Below are 21,458 nucleotides of genomic sequence, written 5' to 3' on the forward strand. Positions count from 1 at the left end.
AAATAAAAATGTAATTTTTTCGTTGTTTTATTTTCATATTAATTAAACAGCATTGTTTATTTTATTAAGGAGTTTAAGTGATAGAGTGAATTCAGTCTCGTGGATCGATATTCGACCATAATAACTTTTTTTAACTGCTTTGGCGAACGATACATAATAATGCTCTATTTAGTTTTTTTTTTATTCATAACACTTAGATATACTTCACGGTAGCTACCAAATAAAAAAAAAGAAAATAAAGGTAAAAATATCTGAATTATTTGGAAAGGGTAAGCCAGTGTAACTACAGGCACATAACATCTTAGTTTCCACGGATGATGGGGCATTGGTTTTGTCATTTTTAATATTTTTACAGTGTCGATGTCTGTTGGGTAATTTGACGGTAATAGTCACGTTTGACATTAGTTTGCCTGTCTGCTTACCTAATTAAAACATTGACCGCTAATGGAAACAAAGTATAACAAATCGTTCATCGAAAGATAAACGAAACCTCCGCTTGTATTATATGAAAGGATATAAAGTTTGTATTTTATCAAACAATAGTTCGACACACGAGGCAATGTTACGGTTAAATGTGAGTTAGCTACGCGTCCCCAACTCCCGAGCTGTTTGACATCTCTTGTTATGTACCGCGTCAGTAAATTAATTCATTAGATTTCACGATCGTTTCAATTTTCAAATGCTGTTCATTTCATTCCAATTAAATTGTAAATTTTATATATTTTAATTTGTTTTATATTGTTATTGTCGACAATACTCGTGAAATGTCAGTAAATTCAAAAAATAATAAGTGCATGACGTTGCATTAAAATTAAATATATTTCATGGCAACCGAATACTATGACTAATATGTTTTACATACATTACATACAATTTTAATAATATTTAATTTATTATTATAAAATTCTTATCAAAAAGAATTAAACATAATTAGTAAAATCTATTTAATTTGTAATTTAGGTAAATATTGCGTTTGAAAAGTTACGATTAATATTTTAATATTAACTGTACCTTTTTACGATTCACTGAAATTGATTTAAAAAAAATAATTAGTTAAAATGTGCTAAAATGAAATATAAAAGATTTGAACATGGCTTTATTTTAGAACAGTTAGGGAACAAGCTAAACGCGCACTTGACCGGGTTCGTAAAGTACTTAGTAAGGAAACTTTACCGTATTTCTGAGGACTTTTGGTGATAAAAGTAAAAAGGTTTTCTTCGAACTGCTATTTCAATACGGAATTATAATTTATTATTATAATATGAACAATATACAGCACTTAAAAACAGAGTATATATAATACGTAATAACAAATATAAATCTTGTGTATTAAAGAACTTATTTTGTGATGAATTTTCATTATATCTCATGCGAAACGTGATCAATCTATCTGTAAACTTTTTTGTCACTTCAAAAATATTTTAAGAGCATTAAATCTATAAAACCGGTGTTAAAAACTCGCTTCCTATCACTCGCTCCTTGCGTTGATAGATTACATTGCTAGCTATCTAGTTTATAAATCTGGCTGCTATTATGGCGAAGGCCCGACTTGTTTGTCCAAGAAATGTACGAAAAAAAGATTTGTATATATTTAGTATTAAAATAAATATAATTTGATAAAACAATTTTGTTCGATACGTCATACGATATATGCCAAAATCTTCGCGGGAATACAATCACCAATTGCACTGCGATTTTACAAGAATTCACTCCCGTCAAGTAGTCTCACTCGTGAAATGTTGACAAGCGACTTACGGTAATACACTTACTCGGATACGTATAGCCTATAAATTTTATATGTCTCATAGATAATGTCGCATATCATATTCTGACATTTCACACTGTTCTGCGGTGAGTTTCGAGTTTATTCTTAAAGAACACCTCTACTGCATAAAGTTAGAAGGAAATCGGTAAAAAGATGTGTGAACATAATAAATGTAGTATACAAAACATAACAGAATTGATATTTTATATAATTCGGACATTAGTTGTCGAATTAATCCAGTAAACACGAACTGTTCACTACGAAAAATATTTGACATGGCAAAAGAAGAAGGTTCATAAGAAAAAGGCCAATAATTACTAAGATTGTTGTCATTATCAGTTTTTTAAAAAATAGCAAAATTAACTTCATCATACTAAATAAGGAAACTTACCAAATCTTTGATAATACCTAAAATTTATCGTTTTTTCATATATATTGGTGTTGCTTTGCGTATGCATAAATTATGCCTATGATATTGATGTCTTCCTGACCAATTTCGGCCACGGCAATCTCAAAGCAGACCAGCCAACTACGCAGTGCCTATTACAGTGCAAAAGTGAGTGCTCAAACACAGACGCACTCTCTATTCCCTCACTCCTGTAAGCCGATTGGGCGGCAAATACAACACGACCGAAAATAGGTCGGGCGTAGGAGCCATGGCTTTCCATGCTTCCAAGCACGAGAGTGTACATACTTTCATCTTCTAGACTACGAGCTGTTACTGAGAAGAAAGACTGATTTTTTTTTATCAGTCAGACATGGGGTTTGAACCCATGTTTTAACTTAAGGGGCTTATAATTAGCCTCTAGACCATCGAGGTATTCAATAAAAAACTAATAAGAGTTCGAAATAAACAAACCGAACACGCATATAATACATCAAATAACCTCGAGCAGTGATAAAAAATAAAGTAGTTTCATAAAGAAAAATAAGCTTTATTTTACTTCCACGAGATTCCGGATATCGACGCTGTAATGGGAAAATTTATTTATTTCATCTTTTTCAAAGTTTTCCTTCGTTTCCATATTTTTTTAATATTATTCAAGATACCGTAGTGAAACTAGAAACTCGTATTCAATTTTATTTCATATCGAATTTATTTTCAGATACTTGAGACAATTGTATACAATTCTGGGTAAATACTAATTCATTACCAAATCGTATTTATTTAAGGGAAACAACAGCAATATATAAAATATATTGACATTAAAACCAATCCAGACAATAGATTATATTACTGCTATCCGTTTATTTATTCAAAGACAAAGTAAACAGAAGTAGCAACACACAATCATGATAAAAAAGAAAGCATTCCATATCTAAAAGAAATTAAACTAAGCTCTACACATACGAGATCTCATTTTCTACATATTATACTTCTCAATTATCAATCAATTTAGGAAAACACTAACTATACGGTAGTTTTATTTTTTAGTACTTTAACCTTCACCTTTTGGATAAAGTGCCTAAGTCTGCCAATTAGACTATGCGTCCAACTGCAATGGCGAAATCTTTAATATGATCAATGAAGGTCTAGTTCCATTCCATTTTTCAAATTATTTCCAATTTCAAATATTTTTTAACGAAATTAATTTTGGCACGTAGAGCTTCTCTGTAAGAACAAACTCAATCAATTCAACTCAACATGCACCGTAGAAAACAATCGTAAAATGTTAGAAACTGATATGTCACATTAAACATAAAAAATATTTTATTTAAACGCATCAAAGTTGCATATAACCGTTAAACAGTTTTCAGCATTTCACAAGTAAGATACGACGTAAGATGTTTTAGAAAAGTTCTACAAATCAGATTTTATAAATGTGTCGGTTGCACTTGCGTTATTTATCGACTATGACTATGACGACTGACAATTTGATTTATTTTAAATCGCCTTTAATTTATATATCACTGTAAGTCAATTATCAATATTTAACAATTGAGTTACAAAGTGAGATTTCAGGTAATAGCACCGCATGTAAATACGTCATTTCTAATCATAACATGTATGAATGATATTTTTTTAACTTATAATAACTCACATAACGAATGTCGCTTTTAGATTATACTTAGAAGCACGCTAATCTCAAGACTAAGCATATGTTAACCCGCCCGAGAGTTAGCTATCAAGCATTCCCAATTCCGCCAAATTTTATTAAAATTCATTCAGTCACCACTGAATCATTGTCAGTTGTAAAACCTCCTTTGACTGCGTGATATCCTAGTATTCTGCCCTCTTGAATAAAATACACTCGCTTTATAAAATACTCATGTTAATATGATATCGACATTTTATTTAAAATGTCACCTTACTAACTTAACAACTCGTTGTAACAATAATTATGATTCTTTAACTATTCGATATAATGACTTACGATAAAGTTATTAATTGCATTTAAATCATAACAAAATACACAATATATCACACAAGGATAATTTGAAAAGTAAACATTGAAACACGAATTTTACGTTTCATTTAAACTAATAAACTAAAGTGTACCATTTATAAAAATGCAAAGAGATTCTACTGGTCTTCTGGTCTTTAAAGAGTTTTTAAGTCTAGTTTTCACTGCTACCCTCTCGAGTGTCTAATTAATCCATTCTCATTACTGAGTCAGTAAAACTTTGAACGGAGCAAAACTACTTAACAAAGTTTGTGCTACTATTGTTTGCTGGCTATACGCCACTCCCGTGTTTTATTAAGACTTGGTGTAATAAAACAATTTAAACTTATTAGTTACTAGTTTTTCACCAAGACGACGTCCGGGTACTGTGGCCGTTCAGGTAGTCATAATATTTCCTTCAACCAAGCTAACCCTGTGATGATTCGTTCGAAAGAAACATATGGCGGAATTAATTATATTAAGAAAAAAAAAAAAAATTTTACATGTATAATACATATAATCTACCATGTTCAATGAGATAGTTCATGGAATAGTTTACTTATTATTCATAAAATAATATTACTAAATTTTATGTACGTCAAACATTGTGGGTGGTGGGAAGGTTCTTGTCAGTACAAATTTTATCCTAACTCGCATATCACAGCTTTATTTTATAAAGGTTATTTTAAAGTCTCTGAACTTGTTCATGTTATGGAAATTGCAATTTATGTTACAAAAAGTGTTTAAACATTACCAGGGCCTTTTTTATATTAGTTTATTACGATTAATTCTATGTTATTTGTAATCTATTTAAATGTACATCTTATTTGTATATAAATCATTTTGGGTTTTGTAAAATTTTCCATATTCGTAGAGTAATATAAAAATATACCACAAATAAAAAACAGCAAACAAAATCACGAAAGCGAAAATATAAATACTAATTCACAAAAAAAAAATATTTTGTTCAATCGAAGTGATTTACGAATAACAAACTGAAAGAAAAGACAACTTTGTTTTGATGGTAAACTGTATACATTTTGTTAATTACATCAACGTAGTCAAAGAGAAAATTGCAAGTCCCAGGCGCTTTCGTGACAAACGCTAGCTAAAGAACGCTAGATAAAGAAACGATTAAGGATAAACTAATTTTTTTTATGAAAGAAATGTTAACCTTAAAAATGTCTATATAAAAGTCCACGAGGATATATAAAAGTAAATAATTATTCGCAGTAGCAGCGGCAAAGAAATAAACAATATCGGATGTTGTAATGTGATTAAAATACAAACGAACATACTTTTATTTGAAACTAGCTGCTTCTCCATAAGGTATTACTAATACAAATTCAAATATATTTATTCAACATAGAAGTATTACAAATTACTATTAAATGTCAAAATTCCAACACCGGCTTGAAAAGAAACACCTAAGACTTGAGAAGAATTGACGAAGAAAACTGCGGGTTTTTTTGTACTAAATTCGTGTTAACGATGATAAATTATTTACTTTCGAAACTGCCTGGAGGCGATAATTTCATTCCCATGGTTTCATAAACAAACGTTCATTGACGGTTTTTGAGAACCTTATAGTAGAAAAGTTTTGAACATTTACTGACATCCTGTTGTAAAAGCGTATACATTGCACCTCAAGAGAATTACTAACCATGTACAGTCGGGTACATACGTAGTTATAAGATTTGTTTCAGTCAATGGGCTAAGTCTTGAGATTAGCGCGCTCAAATAAACTATTCAACTTTATATAATAACGTAATGATAGGAAAATATAATGAATATTCTGTACTGTGATTACACTTTTTTTTTTGTAGCTAAAAAAAATATTACGTTTTGAATAAATCAATCTTGAATTTTATTTACAAATATATTGTTTGTAATATTGAAAATATAATCATCTTTTATTATTATGATATATATGACTCAACTGAGATACTTAAATATTTGTAATATATAGTTATGAGATTTATTAAAACAATGAAATATCTAAAGTCAGTAACATTAGGATGAAGGTTGTTCATCCTAAGTAAAACTATGCCCAGCCGTGCGACATTTAGAAATATTACTTTTTATGTAAATTTGACTTTTGAAACTATATTTTAAACTTCTTTGAACAAAAGTATAATTTTCGTAAAATCTACATTTGATTGTTAAATTTAAGAGTTATGTTTATATTAAACGTTTCTCACATTATTTTATTTTCAGCTCGTATAGGTACTTAGAAAAGTTCCACGCGCTCTGTTGTACTGCAATATATTATTTCCGAGAACCTAGAAAAGAAAGCAAAACTTCCAATATATTCTAAAGAAAATAAGTACAAGCGTACCTATTTCACTGAATTTATACGTACAAAGAATATTACGTAAAAGTATTTTTATTAAGTAATAATTTCTTTGATTGCTATAAAATTTTATGAATTTAATATAAATGAAAGGAATTGTTTGTTAGATTTTTTAAGAATTTTTCTTATAAAATATTTACTTCTTTGTGTATACAACGATCGGTAACGTTTATATTGATAACATAATAAATATACGGACAAAAAGAAAAACTGAGAAAATTGATTGTGAAAATATATTGATTAAAATGTATTTCTTAAATCCAGAAACTTAAACTTTTTTTTTCAGCCTGGACTTCAACCAAAAGCGTAATTTATAAAAAACTATATCATTATGTCTAAAAGAGCTTAAATAGGTGACGAGGATCATAACGAATCCATGGGTGCAAATGTAGGTAATATCCAATGAGTTTTCATGTGTTTGAAATAAGACCACATTTGAATACAACCAACCAGGAGTATACAGAGTGATGATACGCTCCTTACCGCCTCAATAGAAAAGGCTTTGCTATTCTGTGGGATATTTTTGAACTCTTACTTTAAACTAACATTAAGCCGTGACTGATAAAGTTAATGGAAAAAAAATTAAACATCATATAAGCTAATCTTATTCTTTGAACTAAAATAAAATTAACAACGATTTTATTATGAAGAAAAATATAAATTTTGTTGTGTAAAAGTATTCTATTTTAAGTTATAGAATAATATTGCGAGCTGATCTACTAAACGGCCCACACAAGCATCCTAAGCGCAGCTTAATCTGACGTGGCCCTATTTTTGTTGACCTTCCGAGGATTCCTTATAAACGACCTACGCTTTTTAATCTATTATATTTATAACGCACTATTTTGAAGCACATGAAAATGTATACTCATCGTTAAATGCATATATCATCTTTAATTGGTTATGTCATGAAACAATATGAATATAGGTCACCAATATTGTTATCTAAATGACCTCATCATAGATGGGCAGATCTTGGGCGCCTTTTTATCCGAGGAGGCTATTGAGATATATACCTCTGGAACCAGGTGTTCCTATAGGAGGAGGGCGATGGGCGACTTATCAGGTTTTAAGTGTCTTGCGGCGTTCCACAGGATTTGGTTCTCGGCTCAATTATGTGGAATGTCGGCTTTGAATTGCTCCTGCGAGCATACGTCATTCCCGGAATGGTGTTGTTGTACTACGCAAACTGCATTCACATCGGCGAGACGATAGAATTTCCAAGAGGCGGTCCGCTGGCCTAAGCCTTGAAGTCGCTTACGATGGACCGTATTGGAATGTTGGGCGTGACTCTATGTCTAAAACTCTCCCTCTTATTCCACGGTTCACGTCGAGGCCACCTTGAGGGGCATGTATTGCCGTCCAGGGGACGGTAATTAAGGTGAAGACCCAGAGGAGGTATATGCTTCGCCTTGGCCTGATCTTTGATGGAAGATGGAGCTTCGGACAGCACTTTGTCCAACTTTGCATTAGGCCTCCTCCTATACCACGTGGGAGGACCGGTACCGCCATACCGGCACCTATAGGTCGCTTGAAACTCTAACCGCTCGGAATAGGGCTATTCAGCACAGTCCGCAGACGGTCATAGCTGTAAGGGCGATACGTGGTTACCGTACGGTTTCGTGGTCAGTGGTGATGCTTCTCACGGGCGACACGCCCAGAGCACTCCAGATGAAAATGCTCCAGAAAGTGTACCGGTGGAAGCCAGAGCGAGTGGTGGCCGTCCAGGGTCTGCGGAGCTGGGACGAGGACCTGGGGTGCCCATCAGCAGGCCCGGCAACACTGGAAGCAATTCGCCCCTACTTGAGTCGCTGAGTGGAACGGAGTCACGGTAAACTCACATTCAGGCTGACGCAGGTGCTTACCGGACATGGTTGCTTCGGTAAGTACCTGCACCGGGTAGTAGTAAAGGCGGGAGATAACACCCTCCTGCCACGAGACTAGCGTAACTTTTGACTCGGTGCGACAAACCATGATGTAGAGTGGCACTCGGGGTCTTCAGAGACATTCCCTGGTGGTGATAGTCACTAATTTTAGGAAAATAAACATCGATTTTATTCACGTCAAATCAAATCAAGAGCTGGATCAAAATAATAGCTAAGTCATTGCAGTTAAAATTAAACTTATTACGAGTTTAGATGTAAATACGTCTTTCACCTATCCAAAAAAGTTTACTCAGGACAAGCTGATGTATCTCCTGCACTTAGGCTTTTCGATTAATAGAGTTACTTTCAAAATTGATAAAGTCACCGACCACCATATGGTATCATTATAAATGATTATGATAACAACTCGTTCATAGGGACTACTTATAATCCTGAGCTTAGACTTGTTCATCTTCAGACTGACCTATGGGAAAGCATAACGTAGATCTTCGGTGATGACAATTAGATTACTCGTGAATTTTGAAGGTTAGTAAAGGTGCGACTTGTACGCCTCGTCAATGTTAACTCTCGCGTAAATTCATCATCGTTAGTAGTTTTTTCCAGGACATTTATAAAAAATTTGAACGAGAAATCGTCTTCTTATTAGAAATGTTCGTACATTGACACGAAGTCAGTTGATTTTTTATCATTTTTCTTTAAATGCCATGTTTCGTGTAGTAACGCCATTACATTATATATTCTCCGAGAGTTATTTCGCTATCTCTTAAAAAAGAGACTAATAGGTATAATAAAATTTAATTTGAGTTTAGAACTGCTCGACTCATATTTAGATTTTGGGGTACTTAAAGAGATCAATTTACTACCTGTAGATAAATATATTCTGACACACACTCTCGATGCTATTCTCTGCTTCATCGTGATAGCCTGTAAGTGTATAATACTTGTTAGGTCTTAATATCGTATATTTTACTCAGCTATACATCAACACACCAAAATTGTATTAAAATGGTTGTTATTGTCCAGAAATCTGGGTTGAGTCAACTTTAAATCAAAAATCATAATGATCATACCATTACACTGCCATAAAAGGAACTTAAGCTGTAGTAGGATCACTGGACAGATCTTGCTAGCCTCTTTACTTCAGCAAATATCTATATACATATATAATAGTTTATATTGAACTCGTTCTACAAGTTCATAAAGCCTGTCGTCATCATTTTATGTTTAAGTATTACATAATTAGTTACACCTATTTCTTCAATGCAAAAACACTAAAATAGTACAGGTATTATTACTTTAAAATTATAGTGGATCTTACCTGTTATCCCATTTAGTTCTATAAATTCCAAAAGCCGATTTCAGTCTGAACATTGACATATTCTTATGAATAGCAGTCGTTAGCCCATATTGCATGAATTTCCGACGGTTATATAAATAGGCTTAAAGGTTATATTTTATTTTAAAACTGAAATTTTGCCGTTCTTTCATTAATCTTGCATAGTGTAAAGTACTGACTGATTTGAATTGTATATTCCCGTATAATATTACAAACATAAACTCTGAAGTTGTGTTTCAATATTGTAGTTTCAATTAATTTGGAATTAAATTATTCAGAGAATCTAAGCCTTTTTGCGAATTGGAACGAAATCGAATTAAATCTGTCTAATATAAGATAATCAATATTCTCGAGAAAACTTAATCCTAACTAATAATTTATAAAGTAATTTCCTCCAATTCAAAACTGAAATAGCTATAAAGCTCAAGATTATAATTGTTATTGACTTGATAAAAATGCAATCACTGGTTTCGAATACATAGATAAAGTAATTAAATAACATCATATTTTGATGTATCTTATTTTTATTATTGTATTTTTGTTTCAGAATGTCACGAAAATCTCGTCAGGGTTATAGCATTCGCCACTTGCTGCAGCTGCCCAATCCGCGGTCCTCCCCCGGCCCGCATCCCCCGCCCGGTATCAAGGTCGGTGATCAATTATTCTATTTATAGTTTTGAACGTTGTTTCGAATTTGTTTCATCATTTATTTTGATATATAAACATTTATTTTATTATTCTATGATGAATTATTTACGAAAAAAAGAATATGTTTCTATTATTTTCGCGTGACATGTGAAACAAAGCAACCTTTTAATAATTATACTTCTGTTTAGAATATACAGAATAAAATTACCTGTAGATTTTTATTTTTTATTCTATTAGGTCCGTAGACCGGTACCTTACGTGATCACCACCGCCCATAGACGTCGACATTGTAAGAAATATTAAATATTACATCGCCAAAGCGTCACCAAGCTTGGGAACTAAGGGGTTATGTCCCACGTAGGCACACAATAACTAAAACATTTATTACCAAATTAATAAATTTTATTTCAAGTTAAATAAAAACTGACCTTTAAAACAAAAATAATATTTACAATACATAATAAGCTTCTATTGGAGTCTGTTCATATCAAAACGGATTCTAGTCAGTTTTCATTTTTATGAGTAAACTATTATTGTTACACCGGTTGCGCTTTGGTTATTTATCGAGGAATCAGTCGGGGACGTGATTTCGACGCGTCCGCACATTCACGATGAAACCTATAGTCTTCTCAAAAAATATCGATCAATCCTCGATAGTTGAAGTAAGTGAAATTGGAATAAGTTAATCTTAGTTAATAGTAATTAGTAAAATTGTTATTAAATAACTTTTGTATATTTTTATGTAGGTACCTAAATTATTGTGTGTATCATAACAAATCGCCATTGTTCAATGTCAATAATTGTTCTTTGATAATTTATGTGTCTGGATAGACTGTTAAAGCTGAGAACGAGATGATAAAATACCAGCCAACCGTTAGTCCCTAATACACGCACACTAGTAAAGTATGACGTTTGGTGAATGTCAAGCATAGCTGTCACGCACACCAAGATAATAGAGTTGGTTCCTTTTGTTTTTTTTTTTTTAGCTCTTATGTATTGCGACTCTAACTATATTGTATATAAATTATCTAAAATGAATCTGTGTAATATATAATATCTACTCTGTTATAGTAAAGTGAAAGGTAATTTCATTATTATTATCATAATAAACTATATAAGAATATACAAACAAATTAAAAATTATATTCTAAGTAAGTGCCTACAAATTCATTCTGAATTCAATATAGTGACTACTTATCCATCAAGCGTCGCGACGCACAATGATATTTGCGTGACGCTGTTGGAAATGCATTAAAGTATGCAGTGCGCATGTTCCTCACTTTTCAATATCGACGATATCGTAACGCTTACGTCTCGTTTAAAATATTATAAGTTCAAATATCGTGAGTATTAATAGCGCCTTTTAGAGCGAATATTAAATGTTTTACCTTTTTTATTTATATCATAAATTATAAAATGACACTTCGTATTATTTTTAAGCAAATTTATATTCGTATAAAAACATTAAATTTTTTGCAAATATAGGAAAAAAGTAAACTACTAATCAGTTATAAAATTTAATTCGCTTACTTCGAAACCAACCCTGTTTGTCTAAATTGCGCGTTTTCCTCACAGAGGGCGGGTCTAGGGGTGAGTTTGTAGCTCGTTACAGTTCATACCGTAACCGACAGATGGCGACACCGCTGTCGTCATATATATGTGTACTTATAGAAAATTCGATTCAATAATATTTATCTATATTTAAATTCTTAACCCGTACTTATAAACATTGATTATCGCTTCACTGCTGGGCTAATGCCTCCTCTCCTTTTGAGGCGAAGATTAAGACTTGGTGCTTATTCCACCATAGGTACTCCAATGTGGGGTAGTACTCTTGCAAGTTTCCTCACAAATGTCCCTTTCATTGTCAAGCACAAATTGATAAATTCGTCCTCGCATTGGTAAATTATAAGCATAAATATACAAAAATATATCCATATTATATATACATGTTGTTTTGTATATTATATTATAAAATTACATAAATAAATAAGTAATATTTTTTTATATAATTTATTATATAAAACTTGAAATTAACTTTACATTTTGATAGATCATGTATTTGTTGGACATGAACTCGAGCACGTGTACTACTTGCGGTTCAAATGATGATCCCAGGCTGCGATCATAGTTTTCTTCTGATCTTTTAAATAAAAAATAATATATTTTTCAAATTTTATATTGACGAAGTATTTGAAAATCAACAGTTGGATACCAAAACGAAAAATTTGATTAGCATAAAAACTCTTCACGATTAGTAACAAATCCATCAGTGCCTTGGAATAAGTTAATTTACTATAGGAGTATTCCAAATAACTATTGCTAGCCATATATGTACATTAGTTTACAGCTTGTAGAATAATAAAAAAAAATTGACAGTCAATGCAGACTAAACAAAATAGACATATCAGTATTGAATTATTCTAAAACAAAGCATAATATTATGTAATCAAATTTATTATTAAATTATATAAATTAAATTGAACAATTGTATATTTATAAAATATAAAATTACTAGCCGTTACCTGCGGCTTTGCTCGCGGAAAATGAATATATTTACAAATTAACTTAAAATATTACGTTAATGTAAGACCTCTTTGTATACCACATTGGTGTGTATTTCAGCCCTTAGGGTAGAATCCTGAAACGCTTAAATGCGAATCAACTCATTTTTAATCGGTAGTCCAAAAATAAAATTTCGAACTTCTAACTTAAAAATGACGGACTTCCAAAAAAACTTTCAACCCTTATTTCACCCCCTTAGTGGTAGAATATAAAAAAAAAACACTTAAATACATATTTACTCATTTTTAATCAGTATCTCAAAAATAAAGTTTCATGTTTTTAACTTAAAAAATAACTGACTTCCATACAAACATTCAACCCCTATTTCACCCTTTTAGGGGTAGAAATTCCGAAATTCGCTCCTTACTGGGTGGCAGTGTACAGCCTAAAATATAACTTTTATGCTTCTAGTTCTAAAAATGACAATACTTTCAACAAATTACCTTTCATTCCCCTTTTCAACTCTTTACAACACTGTTTTCCAAATAAAAAGTAGCCTATGTCCTTTCTCAGGTTCTAGACTATATGTGTACCAAATTTCATTTAAATCGGTCTAGTAGTTTTGGCGTGAAAGCGAGACAAAAAGACAGACAGACAGAGTTACTTTCGCATTTATAATATTAGTATGAATTTGATTGTGAGAAACTATATTTTAAATATACTTTGAGGTGCGGCTCTCTCCAAGCCTGTCTGGGTATGTACCACCCACTCATCAATCTATTATATTATACCGAGAAATTTTACTACAATAAAATACTAAGTGTAAAATACTATGTCTTGTTATACCCTTCAAGGGTGAGTGAATCAGTGTAACTACAGGCACAATGGACATAACATCTTAGTTCATTGACAGTTATATAAGGGATGGTTAATCTTGTCTTGCAGTAGCAATGTCAGTACCAGTAGCATCAGATCGCCCATCCATTCATCATCATCATTCCATTCGGTCTACATATTTTAAATAAACAAAAAAAAAAATTCTTGGACGGTTTATAGGCACTTCATTAAATCCGCAAATAAAACTAATTTAGTAACAGAAATATAGCCTAAACAAAATAACGTAATTTCCAACCAAATTTTCCACAACAAAGGTCAAAGGCAAAACTGCTATAGAACTATTGCATCAAATCAATTGAAAATTCCTACCTGTAAAACAAATCGATTTAGCAAACGTTAGTTAGCCATAGCAATGCTCCCCTCATCACATTCTTAAGAAAACTATTCGAATTGGCCTTTCAATATTTATTTACAAAGCGAAATCAACTATTTATTTGGCGAAAGATGTCTTTGATCCTACAATGACCGACCAAACATACTATTGACCTTCCATTAAACGCTCGGCCGTCAGCTTAGTATAGGTATTTCTTTTTTTTTTATTTGTCTGGTGCGTCCAAAACACACTTATTATTTTAGATTGAGCGCAAAATAATTATAATTTTTAATTACTCAAGACAAGTCTTCCATTTTAAATCTGTAATAAATACAATGGATTAAAAGTTTTTATAGAAAAGCTATTCTAGCGTAAAAATAAAAACATATTATATAGGCTGTATAGTGTATACCTTTGCCTTTCCAAGAAGGAATTATTAAATAATATAAACGAATTGTATATTTTTGTCTCGAAGAATTACCATTCATTAAATGAGACACGAAAATATTAAAAGTTTTTTTTTATTATTATTTTATGTCAAAGGAAGGTCCACGTAAACGTTTCCCTTCGAAAAAGGGTTTCTTTTCACGGACTGCTGGCTGTTAGCGAGACCCCTTGTCCGGCCCGTTTTGTCTACATTACGGGCGCTGTAAGAATTAATGTCCTTACAAGGGTAAATCTTTGCTTTATCCGAGATTGATGTGCTTTTCTTGGGACGTTTGCGTATGTTATTGGGTCTTAACAACGATTCTGACAGATAAAATATCGAGTGTACTTAAAAAAGAATATGTAACGGGAGAAATATGTTATTTCTAATAGATATTCTTTATAAAAACTTTTTTGATTGTAATTTAAAGGAGATAGTTCATTTTAAAATATACTCTTCGTTATTGCTCAGAAGTCATTGGATAAGAACACTCCCAATATTGAATCAGTGTAATAGTTTAAAAATTCCGAAATATATACTTATATTTAGTTCAAAAAACAAAGTGTTAAACTTACAAATATAAATTAACTTTGCTAACAATAGTAAATCTAGAATATATTGATATAAGATGAGGTTAAATCATGGCTATAGTCCGGGGTATTTTTAGACGATAAATTTGTCGTTAATCCGGCGAGTGTTAAGTGATTAAGCACTCAGCGGGCGGTCGGCCGGTCTTTTATACGCCGATTTGTTAAACAGTTACAGTAGGAAATATTAGTAGTGAAGGGAAACATATCGATATTATTTTCTCTCAGGACTCAAATTTGAATCTCATGATTATCGTTAATATACAATAATATGTAAATAAAATATCCTAGTTATTTTATAACATGGTTATATTTTAACATAAATTAGCAACACATAAAATCTTTTATGTCTGATCTCTTTGTTAACGAGAATCTTAATAAGATTGAGATTAAAATTATTGTCACATCTTAAGATATTAATAATATTTTATAGTTATAGATTGTTATCGATGAATGCTGGTCAAACACTAGTTGGAACAAATGTTTAGTGTCGGTAATATTTCTTCAGTGTCGGCCACCTCGCGCCTTCCCGACAGTAATTTACCGACGGCCATCTAATATACGGTCTACGATTGAAATATAAAGACTAATTGTTATTTATGGAAACATTCGAAGGTGGAAATACCCGTTTATTGAATTGAAAGAATTTTCCGTGTATTTTCACACGAAAATTATTTTTGAAAAGAGAATCAAACATAGTGATGTTACTAGTATGTTTATTTTCTATTTTTTTCGATTATTAGGTTCGAATTTTATTTACATCTAGTTTGCGAATAAATTAAAAATAATATGCTTGCGCGATGAAATAAAAAGAATAAATCTTTGTATATTATAATTGACAATATTTAATAATATTAAAATTTATTTCAATTAAAAAGTGATTAATTAACAAATTCAATAATGAACAAATGATAAATAAATCAACGTTTAATTATTATTTATTAAATACTATTAATAAAAAGGCTATAATTTAAATCGAGACGAAAGTTGACGGTCATATTATTTTCACCTTTCCTTATTTTTTTCAATAAAATGTAATTTTATAAGACGATAAAACGTACTAATTTCAGTCATTAATTAGGGTTATAATGTCGTAACATATCAGTCTAGGTGCACGACATATTGATTATATTTCGTTACGACATCTAAAACACAGACAACTAGAAGATCGAGAAATATTTATAGCTTCAATAACTCATATTAAACACACCACTTGTATGCTCGGCCACGACATAAAATAGACATAAAGCAACAAAGAAAACAATCGATTAAGCGATCCCATAAAATGGCGTTGCTCGCAATAAGTTAGATTCGCGCATTTTAGGAAAATATTGCTCCCGTGTGCCCACTTCGCGATAAAATCCAGTAATGTGTGCTGATCACGACATGCTATCGGTGATTGCCAATTCTTCCAACATATGCTCAAGATACTTCCATGAAAATTATGATCATTCATCGGGTATTCACCGTGCTGTAGGTATGGTAATGCACGTAGACGTTTCAAAAATTTATCTTGTCAATTTATGATTCTATTTTCTTTTTAATTATTACTATATGACAATTATTTACATTTTAGTATATAAAAATCAAAATAGCAATTGTGTAAGTCACTACCGCGAGGTAATCTTAGTAGCATTTATCCTTTAGATTCAGATACTCTGGGTAAAAAGGAAATTGAAATCCTGTCTCCTCTAGAGGTTATTTTAACTACAAACTATTTCTTTTAACATATTATACGTTTATATTTTAAATAAAAAACCGGTGCTCTGCTCTGCGAGCATTTAGTCGCTTGGATGTTTTATAAAAAAAATATAAATTTACTGACCAATGAATCTCATTACAAATATTAAGATTAGTATTCGTTTACTACTATAATAAATTTATGTACTTTCAGATTTAAAAAAAAAAAAAAAACAGTATCTATTAAGCTTCTCAATCATACTATTTGATTTGATTTGATGATGACCAACATTATAATTCAATATGACGATTTAAAAGTGTTAAAATTACCTACGATCTTATTTGAAATAGTATTTCGAATTAAAATTAAATAAAAATATATATATATATAGTCACAATAAAGTAATTATTTTATTGTACATGTGTTTTTACGTTCAATTGGAAAAAATATATTAACTCGTTAAAATGGTTCAAATATTGTAACAGAGAAAATGTCTCCAACGGTATAGCCGGGCTGTTTATTAGTTTCACTACTAACAACTATACTTAGGGTATATTAAAACGATGACTTCTTACAGTCATTATTTTTTATGAAATATTGCAAGCGCATTATATAAACGACAATAATTTTGTTTTTGCAATCTGAACTTTATATTCAATATATAAGTTTTCAAATTCTTGTAAAAGACTTGTTGAATTATGGCATTTTATCGTTTAATCATTTCGTTAGAAATGTGATGCTTAAGTGTCAATTTTAGACATCGTAAGATAATTTTAGCACGATTCTTTACAGTAATGTATAATTTAACAATATATTATAAACTTCATGGTGACATTTTGTCTTGAGGCAGCCTGCAAGACGTGACCCTCCACCGCAGAATGCCAACCTCCTAACGAGTTTTTGAAAGCGCTCCCTAAAACGAAACCATCTTAAAGGGATTTACACTTTGTAAGTATATTGTTGTCTCGTAACAGATATACCGAGTATTTCTTACTGGACACTTTTAAAACAAAAGAATACGACAAATGTATAAAAGTACTTGTATATACAGTTCCTTTAATTTCTCGATAATTGTCGTGAATAAAGAAATCGATCGCTTGATATTCTATATTCAAAAAATACTAAAACATAGATCAATAAACAATAAATATCCAGCTTAACCCTCGATGTCAATAGTACAACCAGTCAGTCATGACACGTATCAATCCAAAATTTAATATTTATAACTAGCAAGATAGTCACGGCTTTAAAAGTCTTAGGAAAATTTAGATGAATAATTAATAAATTTGAAGTCTAAGAAAATAAATTGAGCCAAACGTGATTATCATGTAACGTGGAGGGGATGCTGTACCCATCAAAGGATAATTTATGGATACTCTATGCTAAAATACAAAGCTGATTTGCTCATTTCAACACTAGACAAAAATAAAACTTTATCAGAACAAAACAGGTATTCCAGACATAAATTATTAACTAAATAACGAAAATGTACCTTTATATTTGCAAACATAAGAATTTACGTTAACTTACTAACGTTTTATAGTTGAGGCTATATATATATACAGTCAGTCAATACAATGCTTTTCATTAATACAATAACGAATAGAAAATACAAACTAATAGTATTCATAAAAATTGTACCATTTATAATGCAAGCTATAATAATGAAAGTCAAACAAGACAACGCAATACATCCATTATTACTCAAGTCAACCGTCTTCATCCAGATCCACAAAATCCGCTGATGATCCGTCCATTAAGTATTCATCTCGCGACATTAGAGGCGGCCGTTATTAAAACCACCTGTAAATCCCACACTCCTGTATATTGCGAGTTGTCGACTCTCCACACGTACGGGGGGTTCAGTCCCTTCCGCCCTTGTGACTTTTGTCTTGAATCTCGGCGCACGTCTTGGACATCGGGGACACGTCTTACGGAATTAATAATAAGCCAAGAAGCCGGCTGTGGTTTGGGCCGCAATGTGCCGACATTTCCAACCCTCATTACTGGTCCTCTGCACTCACCGCGCGCTCCAAACTTTCAACGTTCGCGATCGCGTTCAACTGTTGTTTATTGGTGTTTTCGACATCTTGCAGCGCGTTTTAATAGTCGAATTAGAAACGTTCAAAGCGTTGTTGATTTTAGATAAACCGACAAATGCTTATTGTACTTTAACAAGCATGTTACAAACTTAGACACTTCGTTTATCTGCATTTACAATTATTGTAGAATTATAGTTGTATAATTTACAAATTTATATGTGGATTTGAGTTGACGGGATGGGATAACACTGCCAAATTCCAAAGTCGGGCTGCTTCTGAGAAAAACCCTATCATTCTTTAACGGCCCGAACCCAACCACTTGACTAAGTTCAGCCCGATATTAGTACATACTTAGTATATTAAAAATAACTGCAAATTTATAATTATTTTTAACTTTGTGTTTATAAGGCTAACTCAATTTGAAAGTCATTCAATTTATGATATTTTTGCTCTATTCGGTAACAATTTTTTTATTTAACTTATTTATTTGACAACTTTATTTTGAAGTAATCGTAAAACAAAATAAAACCGCCAAAACAAAAGAAAAACGCGCCATGGTTTATTATAGTAAGACATAATAGTCTATTTATATAGAATCATCGTATAAATAGAATATTGTCCGTTGTTCAATCGATAACAATCAAATATACAAGCTGAAGACAGAACTATCTATTTGAATAAAGGTCAAACAACATTGTTAACAAGAAACAGAACTGTTCTCTGAGGGTTGCATTGACAGTCTTGTTCGCCTCGAGTCGCTTAAAACAGTAAATTTTAATATTAACACGACTATTGACATTATTTCCTTTCCTTATTTAAATAATATAGTTTCATCTGTAAACAGTGCCACATTTATAAAAATGTGTCACTAAAAAGTTAATTTATTTGAAATAAGACATTTATTATTATGTTGAATTCCATAAAGGTTTACATGTAATTGAATAAGTTTAGAAATATCGAGAGTGTTATTCATAATTCTTGTTGTCCTGCTATACAAATATTTTTCCACGACGATATAATTCCGATTTTGCAAATACATTTAATCAGCGAATAGTAATTATATATCAAATCAAATCCTCTTTATTGTACACCGATAAACAGATACATAAGTCACATTCTAGAAAAATGCAAAAGGGAAGGCCTTATCATAAAACAGCGATCTCTTCTAGACAAGCTTAATTAAAATATATTTATATGATAACAATTAAAAAAAATACATTTGCAGTTTTTTTTTAATTACCCGTTATATTTTCTTACCTATCATTTTTAGAATTTGAATATAAAGAGGATATAATATAAGTAGCAACTATTTCTAAATATAATCCGAAACATAAAAGTCATAAGTCATTTATTAAGACAGGCTTGCCGGTAAAGGAACGGATATTCATAATAATTTCAAGACGAGTGGGGGAAACATTTTCCTAAAATCAAAAGTTCAAATTTCAATTACTTATTCGTTCGATGCGTGTGCTGCATGCGAGGGTCTGTAGGAAATGAAATAACACTTAAATGTGATTTATGGCTGAAAATATTGTGTTATTATGAATAAGTCATTGTTTTCTTAACTAGATCGCATTTGAAGGAAATTTGTAACGTTTAAATTAAAATGTTAGATGAATGGGTGTTTGACGTCACCTTCAGATTACGTAAATATATCGTTATGTAAACTGCGATCATTTCGTGGGTAGAATACGTGGATTATAACGAATGATTGTAGTTCATATTCAGTATACCACTGGGATTTTATGGGCATTATATGTATTTATCTAAGCTTTAATTAAGATTTCTTTTTTGTACGTGGAATAAGTTCCAAAATTTCAAATTATGAGAGGCGTATAGTAGCAAGTTATTTGGAAGATATGTTACTTAAATATTACTGTAAGGAACATATCACTGTAAGTAATATAAGTATGTAATGAGTATCTTTATGTGACGTCATACATTTTTAAAACAGAATAAAGAGGGATAACATTGTTTACCAGTTGTAATCTATATTACTTTAGAATCCTACGACCCCCAGGTCGCATAACAAATTTTATTTCCTTCCAAAAGGATCGTCCACACAAAAACAGAACACGAAAGTTGGGCGTTCCAACGGCGTCCTCCCGTGAATTTATATCGCTTGAAAACAAGAAAACAAAAGTGGAGCTGCGCCAAAGGTACATTATCTTAACAAAGTACAGCAATTAGGTACACGTTCCACATCTGACTACAATAATTTAAATATGATAAAACAAAGTGAGACGCTGAGGCGAAGAATAAGGCGGGTTCGCTTAACTTATTTATAAATTCTTCCTGTATTCGTAAGACGCTCCAAGACGAAGGGCCGATCAACCCTTCCCCGTATAATGCAATAAAAGGGGTACTCATATAAGTACTCACCGCTTTACGTGTACTGTGATAAGGGCTAATCCTTTACTCCTTGCGTGGGAAACATACTTTCACTAACTAATATTGGACTTTCGCAATTTTCTTGAGCTAATAATGTACAATTTTTTTTACGAATAATCAGACTGAATTGATTTATGGAAAATTATGAAAAAAATAATTATAATTATTTAGTTTCGTGTTTAGAAAAATATTTAAAAAACATTTATGGTTCTGGTTTATGGTATTGTTTAAACTTCGGACACG

General features: G+C 31.5%; 1 long non-coding RNA gene across 1 annotated transcript in view; it reads left to right on the top strand.

Annotated features, from left to right (window-relative positions):
- Positions 1 to 21,458, top strand: part of LOC135193387 (uncharacterized) — a 176,649-nt gene that overhangs the window by 3,737 nt on the left and 151,454 nt on the right. The window contains exon 2 of the long non-coding RNA XR_010309205.1: positions 10,272 to 10,371. This is a non-coding gene — a long non-coding RNA (uncharacterized LOC135193387). The remainder of the gene's footprint in view (positions 1 to 10,271; positions 10,372 to 21,458) is intronic.

Source organism: Vanessa tameamea, chromosome 8 (assembly GCF_037043105.1).
Source record: "Vanessa tameamea isolate UH-Manoa-2023 chromosome 8, ilVanTame1 primary haplotype, whole genome shotgun sequence".
Lineage (NCBI taxonomy): Eukaryota > Metazoa > Arthropoda > Insecta > Lepidoptera > Nymphalidae > Vanessa > Vanessa tameamea.